Raw genomic sequence first — 15,003 nt, forward strand, 5'->3', positions numbered from 1 at the left:
AATATACAAAAAACTTTGGTATTAAATAAGAATGAATAAGGCCAGGGATTTAACTCAGTGGTACCACGCCTGCCTTGCAAGCTCAAGGTCCTGAGTTCAATCCCTACTACCACACACCAAAAATGAATGAATATTTTTTCAATATGAGTTTAAACAAGAATCCAAACTTATCTCATTCATCTTCAACTGGAATCACATACATTGGAGAAGTCAAATTCTGATTGCTGTGCAGATGTCTCTAAATAACCAGGGAATATCTATTTTAGGAAAAACAAATGAATTTTAACTGTCAAATTCTCACCTAATTAAAACACAATTAATGGAAATGGACTTCATGTGCATATATCCATGGTAATATCAATGAATATGTCTATTCATATTTAATTTCTAAAATTTGTATCAGTACATGTTTGCAGTACACAATGTTTAAATTCCTTGGGTGAAATTGGTTCATGGAACTTGCATATCTTAATTCACGTTTTCATCTCCTTTTCCTTGGTTCTCCTTCGCTTCATCTTTTGATCTAACTCACTTTTGAGAAAAATCTCCCTACTCCCTACTGTTATTATACTACTCCTCTGTCTTTTATTTTGCTATTTATTTTTACTCTTGCTTTCTCCTGCATGAGGTATTGAAGTTTGAGTGTCTCACTTATTCCAGTTAACATTATGGGCTCAAGGTGCCTCCGTTTTCTCACAAATGAATCAAGTTCATCCTTCTTTATGCAAGATGTTATGTATTAAAAACTAAAAGAAAGAAAAATTCTAGCTAAAAGATCGTGGAGAAGATAGTGGAATAAAGTATTATCAACACCCAAGTGCAGCAGTATACACCTGTAATTCCAGCACTTTGAACCTCATGGAGAATTTCAAGGCCAGCTTAGGCTACATAGCAAGAACCTGTCTCTGTCTCTGTCTCTCTCATCTGTCTATGAGAGAAAATATTTTACAACTGTGTCATATTTTCTAATTTTCAATATTTTTATCCTGTGTATTTTCCTTTTCTTAATGAAATTCTTAATATATTTTAAATATTTGCTTACTATTCTTCATTAGGTCCATAATGCTTAAACGTTCTATGAACTATAGTTCATAGCTCAGTTGCTTGACTACCAGTGAAAAAGTCACTTTAATTTCTATTTAAATATTATAGTGGGGAAAAACGAAAACTAAAACTTGAAGTTCTACAATCCTTTTACTATATTCTCAATTTATAATATACAAATGCCAACACCAAAAAATACTTCCATAAAATGAAAATTTAGTTTATATATATATTTAATCATGAGTTATATTATATATAGTGTACAAATGGTGACCATAATATACGATGAATGGTTAACTTTTTAAAAGTTTATTCTGGTAAAAACATATTGACGTTGGTACCCTTCAAAATATTTGCCTTTACTTCAGTCATACTTACCCCATTTTTCTTTCTACTCTCTGAAGCAGTTTTGTAAATTCTTTTTCATGTGTTTCTTCAGAAGTTTTGAATTTTTAAACATGAATGAGAGAAGACTTTGAAAACTGCTTCAGGACTGACAAGAAAGCTAGGACAACTGTGCTTCAAGAAAGGGCACATTTTGAGGATTATTGAAAATGTGTCTTTTGTAGGAGTTTATTTTAACTGAAGCCTTCGTATTTTTATCACAGGTGTCTATACATTTATTTGCGTTAAATATTCTCTATATAATACATAATATACAAAGTTATTTTGAACTTTTCATAATTGGCATTATGGGATAGATGACATTTGTTAGGAATGACTGTCCTGTGTAATGTAGGACAATTTGTTGCATCCTTTTTATCCACCTTCCATACACCAGTAGCATCTCATTCCTCATCTATTGTAACAGCAAAAGATGGAAATAAAGTGTTTGTAGATGGCGAGGGAGCGGGGGTGAAGGGAGGGCAGGGACAAGGGGAAGAAATGAGAACCAAGACTTGACATGTAGAGGTACATGATCCCAACAATGAATGTAACTGTAGTGCATACCTAGAATGTACCAATAAACTCAATTAAAGCTGAAAAAAAAAAGATGCCTTCAATGTTAACAAATGTCTACTGGAAAAGCAAGTTGGCCCAGAGTTGAGAAGACTTAAAAACATTCATATCTCTTGTATAAAGAACTATAAAGTAACAGATATTTTATAACACGTGTATATTAAATATACCATACAATCAGTAATGCAGTCTAGTTCAGTGTTTAGAAGAAAGTTTTTAGTTTGTATTTCAGTTTCTTTCAATAAATGCAGGTTGACAGGCTTGTTAATAATATATTATTAAAGTAAATTCAAAAATATCCTTAGGATATATTTGATTTATTTTCAATATTTTCCAATGTATACTTCTTGCAATATTGAGACTTAGAAATGTTAACAGTAGCAGCATGAATTATTGTTAATTTCAGAGCAAAAATTAGACTTTTGTTTCAGAATTCACTTTCTTTCTTTCCCCCTAAAAAAATTCCTAAGAACACATATACTGAAGATTTTCTGGCTCTGTTTCATGTTCTATTTAAAGCTAATTAATTCTAAGCTTGGCAAGAGGAAATGCAGTTCAGGGTTGTATGCTTTGGCATCCTTTTGGCTTTAGGACTTTTTAACACTTAAATCCAATTTTTATTTGTTTCTACAACTTGTTGCAATTCCCTGATGCACCATTTCCATTCACAGTGATTTAGGATCCTTATATTTACTTCCTAGTTGCTATAAAAAGAGGTTTTTGGTTTTGCTTGCACTCATAAAAAATACTTCAATCTTTAAATATATTTTAAATATTAATTATCCTAAAAGACAGCATGAAATCAAAATATTAAAAATTATAAGAAATATAATTTTTATATAACATTTTCTCTCTGCTATAATACAGATCTTTAAAAATCTCTAGGTTAAAGAGAAGGTCAAATTCAAGATGGCACATTAATATAAACACTGCTGGTCCTCGGTTTTAATTTTTTATCTTTATTAAGGTTGTGAAAAGATTCCTGTGTCGTGGGAGAGAAAAACGCTATTGCATCTTTGCTGGAGAAATTTTTTTTCTTTTTTTGGAGAAAGAAAGCAATACATTGTGCAACACCAGTTCTTCTTGAATTTGTACTTTATTTTGCTATCTTTTGGATTAGTTATGCTTTTGGTGATGTTGACCAAAATTTGTCCATAAATGCCTAATGGTCTATGAATACATATTCACTTTTATGCCATGTGCTATAGTATAATTTACTTTTTAAAGTTAGAATTATAAAATCAAACTTCTTGTGTACTTAAACCCTTGCTCATGAGAGAATAATAAAATATTAAGTAAAATCATGTTCTTTTCTGTCATATAAATTCCCTATTGTTAGCAGAACTTTGTAATCAAGGCTATATAGTCTTTTATTTCTCAAAGGAATTTATTAACATTTATACTAGTAATAATATATTGCTCCTGTTATAGTTTCACTGTTTACTTGTTAAGAATGCTAATAAAAATTGGGGTAGTAAAGACCAAGCTCAAAAGTTCTTCTTAAAAAATTGGACTAGAGCCCATATATCTTGCACTCTGTTAAAAAAAATAGTTTTCTGTATTATTCCCACATCCTGACTTCATTGGAGACTGATATTAAAGACAGTCAACTAATTGACCTGGCAGAGAAAACATCAAGGAAGCCCCAAATTCTGTCTGTGGCATGGATACTACTGAGGGATATTTTGATCCAGAGTTTTGGTGATAACTGGGGTGGAGGGATGAAAAATTTTATAAAACAGATGCTTAGCAAAGCACAAATGTGTACACAGTTGGAGCCAAAGGAAATTTGGTAGCTGAAGAGCTTAGCACCACTGAAAAGAAATCAAGTACTTTGTAAAAAGACAAAAGTAAAGATTCCTTGTATTTATGTGGAGAATCAGGAAGACCCAACCCATCAAACACTCAAGTGTACAAAAATGTAAACTTTCATTTAAGACATCTTTCCTTGGGAACTCTCCCTGGGAAGGACCTCATAGGGAACTGACTCCCCAGGATTCATTTCACTGGGCTCAGCCTTTGAGGTACTCAGAGGTGCCTATATCCACGCTTCAATGGGGACTTGCTCCTGCTTCCATGACAGCTGACTTTAATGTTGTCCCCCTGATGCTGGCTCTACTGGCTTGGAGAATGCAAGAGCTGTGGGGTCAGTGAGAGTTCCACTTGGATTTCAAAGGTAGTCATGGGAGGTAAACTTCTGAGCGTTTCAGAGACAAACGTTCTGCCTTCAGTCTCAAAACAGGCTATTCTTTAGATTTTTTGAGAAATGATTGAAATTTTGAGACTTGGGAAACTAATTATTGCATTTTTTATTATATACCATATACTAGGGCAAAGTATTAATGTGTTATTGTGTTTATTTGGAGATTAAATATCATTTAAGGAGTTGCCTTTGGGAGTCAAGTTGACAGCAGATGGGATATGATGATTAAGCTTACTTCTCAACTGGATCATCTTGGGAACCACCAAAGATACTAGTCGAGGCTTTTGGCTGCCTTTGGTAACTCATGAAGGAATGACCTTAGGTACTATATCTGGTCCCTGGGCTTTTCCTCTCTGGCACTGTTCACCTACTCCTCTTTCTGACTACAATGAACAAAGATCTTTGATGCACCATACCCTCCTGTTATGATGCATCTGTGTTGGTGGTATCTTCTCATGCACTGAATTAAATTTCTCCTCATCTAAATTGTTTGTGTATTGTGGCTCAACAATTGGAAAACTGATTAATATAATTTGGTTGCTTATTGGTTTGAGAACTCTAAGTCATATCAAACATTTTAAAGAAAATATAGTCACTTGACACAGATTTTCATTAGTAGATTGAATTTTACTTCCATGAGTTCTTCCTGAACGTGGAAAATACTTTCTTAACATCTAACATGTGATTCTACTTTACTTACTTAACTACCCATAGCATATTAAAATGCTATCTTAATGTATAATATCCATGGTCATCATGTATTTCTTCACTGCTGTAATCGGAAGGAATCCAAAGAAAGCTTGTCATATTGTAAATTCCCATAAATGAATAAATAACATGCTGTATTTTAAACTTAAATTCCTAATAAGTATCCTAAATTTTTCTCAGGAAGCTTTTATTGGGTTGTAAATATATATTCTTAAGGTATAACATATATAAACCTTGGATCTTTGAAAAGAAAATTGAGTAAAAGAATATCAAACCCATGTATCCAGGATTACACATTACATATAATAATGTGTTTCAAATAACTGTGCAATATTTACTTTGCCATTAATTTAGGTTGCTGATCAATATTAACTTTATAGCTTGTATAGTATGTGTTTACAACAGTGAATAAAATAAATTAGGAGTTTTTCAAAGTAATATCATGCATAAGGAAAGAAAGAAAGAGAAAGAACGAAAAAAAAAAAAAGAAAAAGCCCACTATTGAGAATAATAACTTATGGTGAACATAAACCTACAGAAATAAATAAATATATAAATAAATAAGTAGGAATCATAACACTAATTAGAAATTGAGGATTTATGAAATGTATAATTAAAACTACATTTCTTATTTTTCAAGAGCCCTATTCTTTTAATGTAGTAGAGTGATTTTCTAACATATAAACAAAAGAATAATTTTGAAAAAAATGTCTTAAGTGTCACTTCACATCCTCAGTTATTTCTCTGTTCAGTATGAAATTTTATTTGGCAGCATAGAATTTTTGCATATTCATATTCTGTTTATTTCTAGTCTAACACTATTAAAGGGTAGAAGACAAATGAAAAAAGAATCATTAATATGTTTTCTGTTATTTTTCAGTCTTTTTCTGTAAATGTAGACATTAAGACTTGATTTAAACTATTCATTATTCAATGAGTACTTAAAATGCAATTCAACAGTTATTGTGATATATTTTTACAAAATATGCCAATTGTTTTATTTTCTATTTTAAATACTCTATAAAGTTTATGTTTATTAAATTAAATATAATTAAAATACTTGGAAGATTAAAACAATCTATGATCAAACCAACTAGAATAATCAATATAATGCAAGTACATTTTCTTCAGGATTAATACATAAATGCAATCTCTTGTATGAAGGATATCATTTAACAGACACCATATTTTGTAAAATGATTTCTAGTCATTTTTTTACATTGAATTTATTGGTACATTCTAGGTAGAAAGTACAGTTACATTCATTATTGGGAGCTTGTACCTTTACATGTCAGGTCTTGGTTCTCATTTTTCCCCTTGTCCCCACCCTCCCTTCACCCCCTCTTCCCCTCCCCGCCTACAAATACTTTAATTCCATTTTTATATTTTCTCATATTTTTTCCCTTTCCCTTATTCCCCTTTCCCTACCCTTCTCACTGTCCCTACATCTTTAGTGCTTCCCTTCCTGATTCACATTGCTAATCAACCCATTAGGATCTTGAGTACTATTTTAGTTGTTCACAACAGAGAAACTATTCGATATTTTCACATGTGTGACTTATTTATTTCACTTAGGAGTATATCCTCAAAATGTACCCATTTACCTATGAATGAATCTACTTTCTCGTTCTTTATGGCTGAGTAGTATTCCATTTTATAGAAAAAACGCATTTTCTTTATCCAGTTTCCAACTGATGGGCAGGTGGGCTGTTTCCAAGTTTTAGCTATTACAGACTGTGCCACTATAAACATGGGTGCACATATATCACTGTGGTATGATTCTTTTAATTCTTTTGGAAAGATGCCCAACAGAGGGATGCCTGGGTAAAATGGAACCTCTAATCCTAGTTCTTTGAGGTATCTCCATATTGACTTCCATAGTGGATGCACCAGTCTGCACTCCCACTAACAATGGAGAAGGGTTCCTTTCTCCCCACAACCAAGCCAACATTTTTAATTGTGTGATTTCTTCATAGCAGCCATTCTTTGTGGGGTGAGGTGAAATCTCAGTGTTGTTTTCACCTGCATCTCTCAAATGACCAGTGATGTGGAACATTTTTTTTTTCATATATTTACTTGCTGCTTTTACTTCTTTGTCTGAGAAATGTCTGTTCATTTCAGATACCCATTTTTGAATTGGGCCTTTACATTGGGGGGGGCTGGTTGTTTTGAGTTCTTTATATATTCTAGATAATAGTCCTTTGTCTGAGGAGCACTTGGTAAAAAGTTTTTCCCATATTGTAGGTTGTCTCTTTGTTCAGTTGATTGTTTCTTTTGCAGTGCAGAAGCTTTTTAATAAGATGAGATCCCACTTGTTGACTCTTTCTGCTAATTCCTGTGCTACTGAGGATTTGTTCTTAAAGTCTTTTCCTATGCCAATGTCTTCAAGAGTTCTGCCTAATTTGTCTTCCAGCAAATTTAGTGTTTCTGTTTTAATATTTATATCTTTAATCTACTTGATTTTAATTTAGTGCATGGTGACAGATAAGGGTCTAGTTTTAATGTTTTGCAGGTTGATATCAGTTTTTAAAACATCATTTATTAAAGAGGTTATCTTTCCTCCAGTGGGGATGGTCAGCTCCTTTGTCAAAGATGAGGCAGCTGAGTGCATCTGGAGTTGTTTTTGTGTCTTCCAATCTGTTCCACTGATCTTCAGGTCTGTTTCTTTACCAGTACCATGCTGTTTTTAACACAGTGGCTTTGTAGTATCGTTTCATATTGGGAATTGTTATACCTGCTGCCATGTGTCTGTTGCCTAGGATGGCTTTTGCTATTCAAGGTCTCTTATGGTTCCAAATGAATTTTTGGATTCTTCTTTCTAGTTCTGTGAAGTACAGTGTTGAAATTTCAATTGGCATTGCATTGAATCTGTGTAGCAGTTTCGGTAGTATGGCCATTTTCACTATGTTGATTTTTCCTACCCAGGAGCAGGGGATATCTTTCCATTTTCTTATATCCTCATCTATTTCTTTTTTCAGAGTGCTCTAGTTTTCAGTGTAGAGGTCTTTTGCTTCTTTTGTTAGGTTGATTCCTAGATACTTCATTTTTTTGGATGCTATTATGAAAGGAATTGTTTCCCTAGTTTCTCTCTCAGTGAGTCTGTTGTTTCTGTACAAGAAGGCTATTGATTTTTGTGTGTTGACCTTGTATCCTGCTACTCTGCTAAAAGTGTCAATTAAGTCTAGAAATCTTTTGGTGGAGTTTTTTGTGTCTTCTATGTAGAGTATCATACCGTCAGAAAATAATGAGTTTAACTACTTCCTTTCCTACCTTTATTGCTTTAATTTCTTTCTCTTGTCTGGCTGATGTGGCTAATGTTTCCAGAACTATATCAAAGAGGAGTGGTGATAGTGGGCATCCTTGTCTTGTTCCTCATTTTAACGTGAAAGTTTTCAGTTTTTGGCTATTTAATATGATGTTGGCTGTTGGTTTTTCATAGATAGCCTTTATTAAATTGAGATATAGATCATCTATTCCAATTTTTTGCAGGATTTTTATCATGAATGGGTGTTGAATTTTGTCAAATGCTTTTTCTGCATCTATCGAGAGGAACATGTGTTTTTTGTTTTTGACTTTGTTAATATAGTGTATTACATTTATTGATTTACGTATGTTGAACCATCCTTGCATCCCTCGAATAAATCCAATGTGGTCAGGATGTATGATCTTCTTGATGATCCTCTGTATTCTGTTTGCTAATATCTTGTTAAGGATTTTTACATCTATGTTCATTAAGGAGATTGGCCTGTAGTTCTCTTTTTTAGTTGCATCTTTCCCTGGTTTGGGAATCAAAGTGATACTTGCCTCCAGGAATGAATTTGGAAGAATTGCCTCCCTTTCAATTTCATTGAAAAGTTTAAACAGTAAGGGCAATAGTTCTTCTCTAAATGTCTTGTAAATTTCAGCAGTGAATCCATCAGGATCTGGGCTTTTCTTTCTTGGTAAGTTTTTAATTACATTTTCAATTTCACTGATTGTAATTGGGGTATTTAAAATGTTCTCTTCTTCATTCAACTTTGTTAATTCATAAGTACCTACAGATCTCCATTTCCATTTTATTAGAGTACAACTTCTCAAAGTAGGTATTAATGATCCTCTGGATTTCTGTGGGATCTGTTGTGACTTCACCTTTTTCCTTTCTGATTGCATGGATCTGAGCCTTTTCTTTCCTTTTTTTTGATAAGGTTTGCTAAGGGTTTACCAATTTCATTTATTCTTTCAAAAAACCAACTCTTTGATTCATTTATTTTTTGTTTTGTTTTCTTCATTTCTATTGCATTGATTTCTGCTCTAATCTTTATAATTTCTTCTCTTATTCAAGCTTTGGTGTTTTCTTGCTCTTGTTTTTCTAGGAGTCTAAGATTCATTGTTAGATTGTTTATTTGAACTTGTTCTATTTTCCTGGTGTGGGCTTTCAGTGCTATGAATTTTCCACATAGAACTGCTTTCATTGTGTCCCATAGATTGCTGTCTGTTGCACTGGCATTTTCATTTATTTGTAAAAACTGTCTGATTTCTTATTTAATTTCCTCTGTGATCCATTGATTGTTCAGGAGAGTGTTATTCAATTTCTATGTTTTTGTGAAGTTCCTACAGTTTCTTATGCTGTTGATCTCCAGCTTTATTGCACTGTGATCTGATAATATACAGGGAATAACTTCAATTCTTTTGCATTTATTTAAACCTGTTCTGTGAGCTAATATGTGATCTATCTTGGAGAATGACCCGTTTGCAGCTGAAAGGAATGTATATTCTGATTTTGTGGGGTAGAACACTCTATAGTTGTCTAATAAGTCCATGTGTTCAAAAGCTTGATTTAGTTCTAGTATTTCTTTGATTTTTTGCCTAGGTGATCTGTCTATTTGTGATAGTGGGGTATTTAGATCCCCTGCTACAATTGTATTAGTGCTTATTTGGTTTTTCATGTTACTTAGTATTTGTTTTGCATAGTTGGGGTATTTATATTTGGTGCATATATGTTTATATGTGTCATCTCTACCTCTTGAATTGTTCCCTTTACAAGAATGTAGTGGCCTTCTTTGTCTCTCTTGATCAGTTTTGGTTTGAAATGTACTTTGTCTGCAAATAAGATTGCTATCTCTGCTTTTTTCTTGGCTCCTTTCACATGAAGAATTATTTTCCACCCTTTTACTTTCAGTCTATGGGCTTCTTTTTTGTGTTAGGTGTGTTTCTTGTATACAACATATTGCTGGATTTTGCTTCTTAATCCAGTGTGCCAGTCTATTTCTCTTGATTGGTGAGTTGAGGCCATTGACATTGATGGTTATAACTGATATGTACTGACTTCTTATTGTCATGTTGTTGTCTTTTTGTTGACTCTTTATAATTTTTCCCCCTCTCCTTTTAGTTTCTTGCCTTGACTATTTGGTTTGCTCTGCTGGGTCTCATGGTATTATGATCTTCATTGTCTTTTTCTAGGATATTGTTTAGAATTTGCTGTAGTGCTGGTTTTTTATTCATGAAGTTTCTCAGGTGTTCTTTGTCATGGAAGTATCTTATTTCCCCATCCACTTTGAGAGAGAGTTTTGCAGGATACTTCAGTCTGGTTGGAGGTTGTTTTCTTTTAGGACTTGAAGTACCTCATTCCAGGCTCACCTTGACCTGAGGGTTTGTGTTGAAAAGTCTGCTGTGATTCTGCTGGGCTTTACTTTTTGTGTGATTTGTTTCTTTAATGTTTGTAGTGTTTTCTTCTTCTGTTGAGTTTCTGGGATCTTGATTATTATAAGTCTAGGTATACATTTTTTTTTTTTTTAAATGTGGCTAGTTGGAGTCCTATATACCTCAATTATCTTTATATCAAATTCTTCCCCTCTGTTTGGGAAGTTTTCTGTGAACAGCTTTTTAAAGTCATTTGCATTTTCTCCTGGTACTTCATGGATTCCTATCAGTCTTATGTTATTCTTCTTTGCATCATCAAGAGTTGTTGTATTGAATTCTCATGATCCCTTACTGTTTTTAAGAGACCTCTCTTTTCATGGTCACTGTCTGCTATTCTATCTTCTACATCTGAGGTTCTATCTTTGCAATCTTTTATTCTGTTGCATACACTTTCAATAGAGTTTTTAATCTCCTGGATATCTGTATGAATCAGTTTTATGGATTCCATTTCTTTCCTATGCTGGGCATTCATTGTTTCCATTTCTGTCTTATGCTGGGCCTTCATGGTTCTATTATGGTCCTAAGGTCATTTATTTTTTTTTTGTTGTTGTTGTTGTTAGTTTCTGTTCTAGAGTCTTGAATCATGACTTTCATTTTGTTCACCATCTCTATGGTTATCTGGGAAATTATTTCTGTTTTGAATTTTTCTAGAGCTTGATTGATCTGTTTTGTTACTTCCTGTGCTGTGAGTTCTGAGTGTCCTAGAGGTTCACTATTAGACTTTTCATCCTCCTTTGCCCTACAGTTTGCCATTGGTGATCTGGAAGTCTGTCTTTGTATCTTGGTTAAGTGTTTTCTCATTTTTATTTTTGCTGTTGAGTTGTCCTTGATTCAATCTCTGGGTTATTAAATCGTCCTGATATTGTGTTTCATCCCCCACTCTCTAATTACTCATAAACATTCTCACTTCCACAGTATCAGAGAAAACAACTTATCCAATCAATCCCTAACCCTTGTCCCAATCGATACAATCGGCAACACAACAGAATCTATCACCTCTTGCAAATTGACCTCTTGTGATAGTCATCAATGCATCACCCCCAAACATGCGGATTAAATTAAAATCAAGAAGCAGCCCAAAATATGTTTGCAGTGGACAAACTCCTTAACATGGTATATTTACTATTTGGGATGGGGCCTAGGCCTAATAAGGAAGGGAAGAGTAAACAAATAAAAGAACTGAAGAAGGTTTCAAGTGAAGCCAGAGGACACAGAGTGACCACACAATCTTTAGGAAACTGTAAAACTCCAAAGGGATAGACAGAGTGCAAGTATAAGTACAAGAACATATCCCCTCACCAGCTATAGGGGCTCACTTTTCCTTGAAACTACCGACCTTTGAGTGAGGCTCAATGATGGAAAAAAAAGAACATTAATAAAAAAGAAAAAATTATAAAAGAAGAAATCTGAGTTAGGGCAGGAGCAGGAACAGAAAAGGAGTTGGTGAAAACAGGTGAAACCTGAGTTGGTAAAACAGGACAGAAAAAAGAATTTATAGAGTGGAATGATGAAAAGAAAGAAGAGGAAAAAAAATGACTTTGAAGGGCTTCTTTCAGTCTATATTTCTGCTGTCGTTATACACATCATGTGAAGCCATGTGCAGAACCAAATCCCCCTATCTCATCTAGTTGAACGCAGAACCCCCTGATGCAAACTGACCTCAGGTCACAAGGACCAATTTGAACTCCCCAACCTCCTGCAGGGTTGAACTCCAGTTTTGTCACAGGTTTCCCCTGCGACAGATGTTACAGATGTTCGAATTTGGGAGCTCAGAAAATCGTCCTTTATAACCAGCTATGTCTCTGCGGAGTAGGTCCACGGACTGGCACATTCAGGGGATGGGGGGAGGGGCTTGGCTCAGCAGCGCCCCCTCCTGGGTCTGGGGTGGATATGGCAGTGCCTGCGACCAGGTGGGCAGGGGGAGCTGCAATGTCTCCACCAAGTGGCTTTCTCCATGTCTCACCTTGTTCACTGGCGCTGGGCCAGTGGCGATGGTGGTGCCCGCAACAAAGGCCAGCTACCCGGACCCGTGGGCAATCATCTTTGATCTATAATTATAATCTGATCTTCTTTAAAACTACCCTTATGTAACATAATTATTAAGTGTCTGGTTAGTGTTCAATTCATTAAGTATGAACAGCTAATAATTTAGGGGCCAGGGATTTAGCTCAGTGGCACTGTGCCTGTCTCACAAGCACAAGCTCCTGAGTTTGATTTCCAGTACACCAAAAATGCACTAATAATTCATAAATATGAAATATCACATGTTTATTGCAAATTTGAAACAATAGAATCTATTTTCATGGTTATTTAATTCTACAATGCTACAATAATACCAAGTATAAAACCTGTGTCAATATTTATAATTATTTCACTGAAATCATTCATGATATAATTGTATGTAAAAATTATGATTATATTAAAAAGTGTGAAGGTTATAAAAATTCATAATATATCTCTAAGATATTCTATAAAAGAATTAATGCCATTACATATTTACTGTACTAGAGAGTTGGAATCACTTTTGAAGTCTAACTGTTGATACCACTTACAGCGAAGTCCTCTTCATTTCCCTGTGGTGTCACATCTGGACAGCCCAATAGACAAGCTTTTTCTAGGTTCTGTGTGAATTCAAGCCAATCAAATGAGGCCAAGGGAAGCCTCAAGCCTTGCACTATCACCTAACTAAAATGAAAGTCTGAACCACATGCATACATGCACTCTTTTTTTCACTTGGTGAATAATTGTTCACTTGGTACCTAGCCTGCTTTATTACTGAATATTGTTCATATTCTCCTGAAAGGCATGATTTATAAATTAAATTTAGCATATGCATAGGAATTAGAAGACTGTCTTTTGTGGATAGAGGGGGGCTACTCTACTAATTGCACTAGACTTTGCAAAGTTGCTGGGAGTTTGTATTCTGTATTACTTTAAAAGATAAAGCAACTTTAAGCTGTATGTTTAATTTACCATTTTAAATAAACTGATCTGTCAGAGGAAATGAGGACTCTTAAAATAAATACATTGCAAAATAATCTTTTTTCACGTTACAGATGAGGAACATAGCCTTCGAGCGACTATTTCTATATACACCATCTGTTCTTATTTAATGAGAGTCTATTAAATATGAGTGAAGTGAATAATTGCTTTAATTCTTCACTTCACTTGTCATTTTGCAAGCACAGCTTAGAAAAAGATGAAAATAAAAAGATATTATTTGAAGAAAAAGGAAGGACATTTTTCTTCTTAACACTAAATTATTGAGATGTTGTGCGTGTGTCTGATATTCCAAGTGTAATTGTGTCACAATTTCTGACATTATTAAATTTGAAATGTGTTTGAAAAATTCTTTTCAAATACTTGTACTTACATTTATTTATGAAACAAAATGAGTATTTTCTGTAATTATGGAACTACATATGTTGCTATCAGATAAAAATTAAAATTATCAGGGCAAATTGAAACAGCATTCAGGTTTAGGTTCCTTGGAGGAAGAATAATTGTTCAGGGTAAAGAAGGAAAGATCAACACTAACAAAGAAGGTCTTGAATCCATTGCTTCACATATATTTAGTAATGATATCAGCAGGGTTGAAAATAGATTTAAAGAGAGAGAACTTTCTGAAAATGATTGGGTAATCACTGAAATTTTACTGTGTACTTGAATGTATGAAGAGATTCTGGATATTTAGAGATGATTGAAAGATTAAATTCTCCCACAATTCAAGTTGAAAGCATACCTCCTAATGTGACATTACTAGGATACAGTGTCTTTGAGAGATAATTAGAGTTGGAAGAGGTCATGAGGTTGAGACATTCATGACAAGATTAATTCTTTTACAAGACAGCATTCCAGGGAGCTTTCTCTTTCTTTCTTTACCAAATGAGGACAGAATGATAATGCGCCCAACCACAAGCTAGGAAGAAAGCACTCACCAAAACAAAAATATGCTGGCAACTTGAACTTGAACTTCCAGGCTTGAACACTGTTAAAACATAAAATTCTCTCATTAGGATATCTGTTTTTTGCTTTTTTGGGTTTTTTTAAATTTTATTTATTTATTTATTTATTTACTTTTTGGTAATGGGGATCAAACTCGGGTCCTTGCTCTTGAGAGGCAGGCAGCAGCACCACTGAGCTAAATCCTGGGCACTTATAATTCTAAAAATTACAGCATGACAGAATGTATTTTATGATATTTAATTGTGCAGTCAAAATCATGTGGTTTGTTTCCTTATATTTTGGAAAATATCAATTACAACTGTTACGATTTAAGTCTGAAATATCCATCTAATGCCTCATGTTTTCAGAAGTGGGGTTTTTGAAAGGTGAAATCTAGTCAGAACAGTCACCTGACTGGGTGCATGGCCTGGAAGAATATGTCTCTCCCTCCCCCTCTCCCTCCC

At 34.1% G+C, this 15,003-nt stretch overlaps 1 long non-coding RNA gene across 1 annotated transcript in view; it reads right to left on the bottom strand.

Moving 5' to 3' along the window:
• Positions 1-216: 216 nt before the first annotated feature.
• Positions 217-15,003, bottom strand: part of LOC104851394 — a 15,196-nt gene continuing 409 nt past the window's right edge. The window contains exons 2-3 of the long non-coding RNA XR_777200.1: positions 14,533-14,582; positions 217-257 (exon numbers count right to left, since the gene is read on the bottom strand). This is a non-coding gene — a long non-coding RNA (uncharacterized LOC104851394). The remainder of the gene's footprint in view (positions 258-14,532; positions 14,583-15,003) is intronic.

This window comes from Fukomys damarensis, unplaced genomic scaffold (genome assembly GCF_012274545.1).
Source record: "Fukomys damarensis isolate Sample0158 unplaced genomic scaffold, DMR_v1.0_HiC HiC_scaffold_24, whole genome shotgun sequence".
Classification (NCBI taxonomy): domain Eukaryota; kingdom Metazoa; phylum Chordata; class Mammalia; order Rodentia; family Bathyergidae; genus Fukomys; species Fukomys damarensis.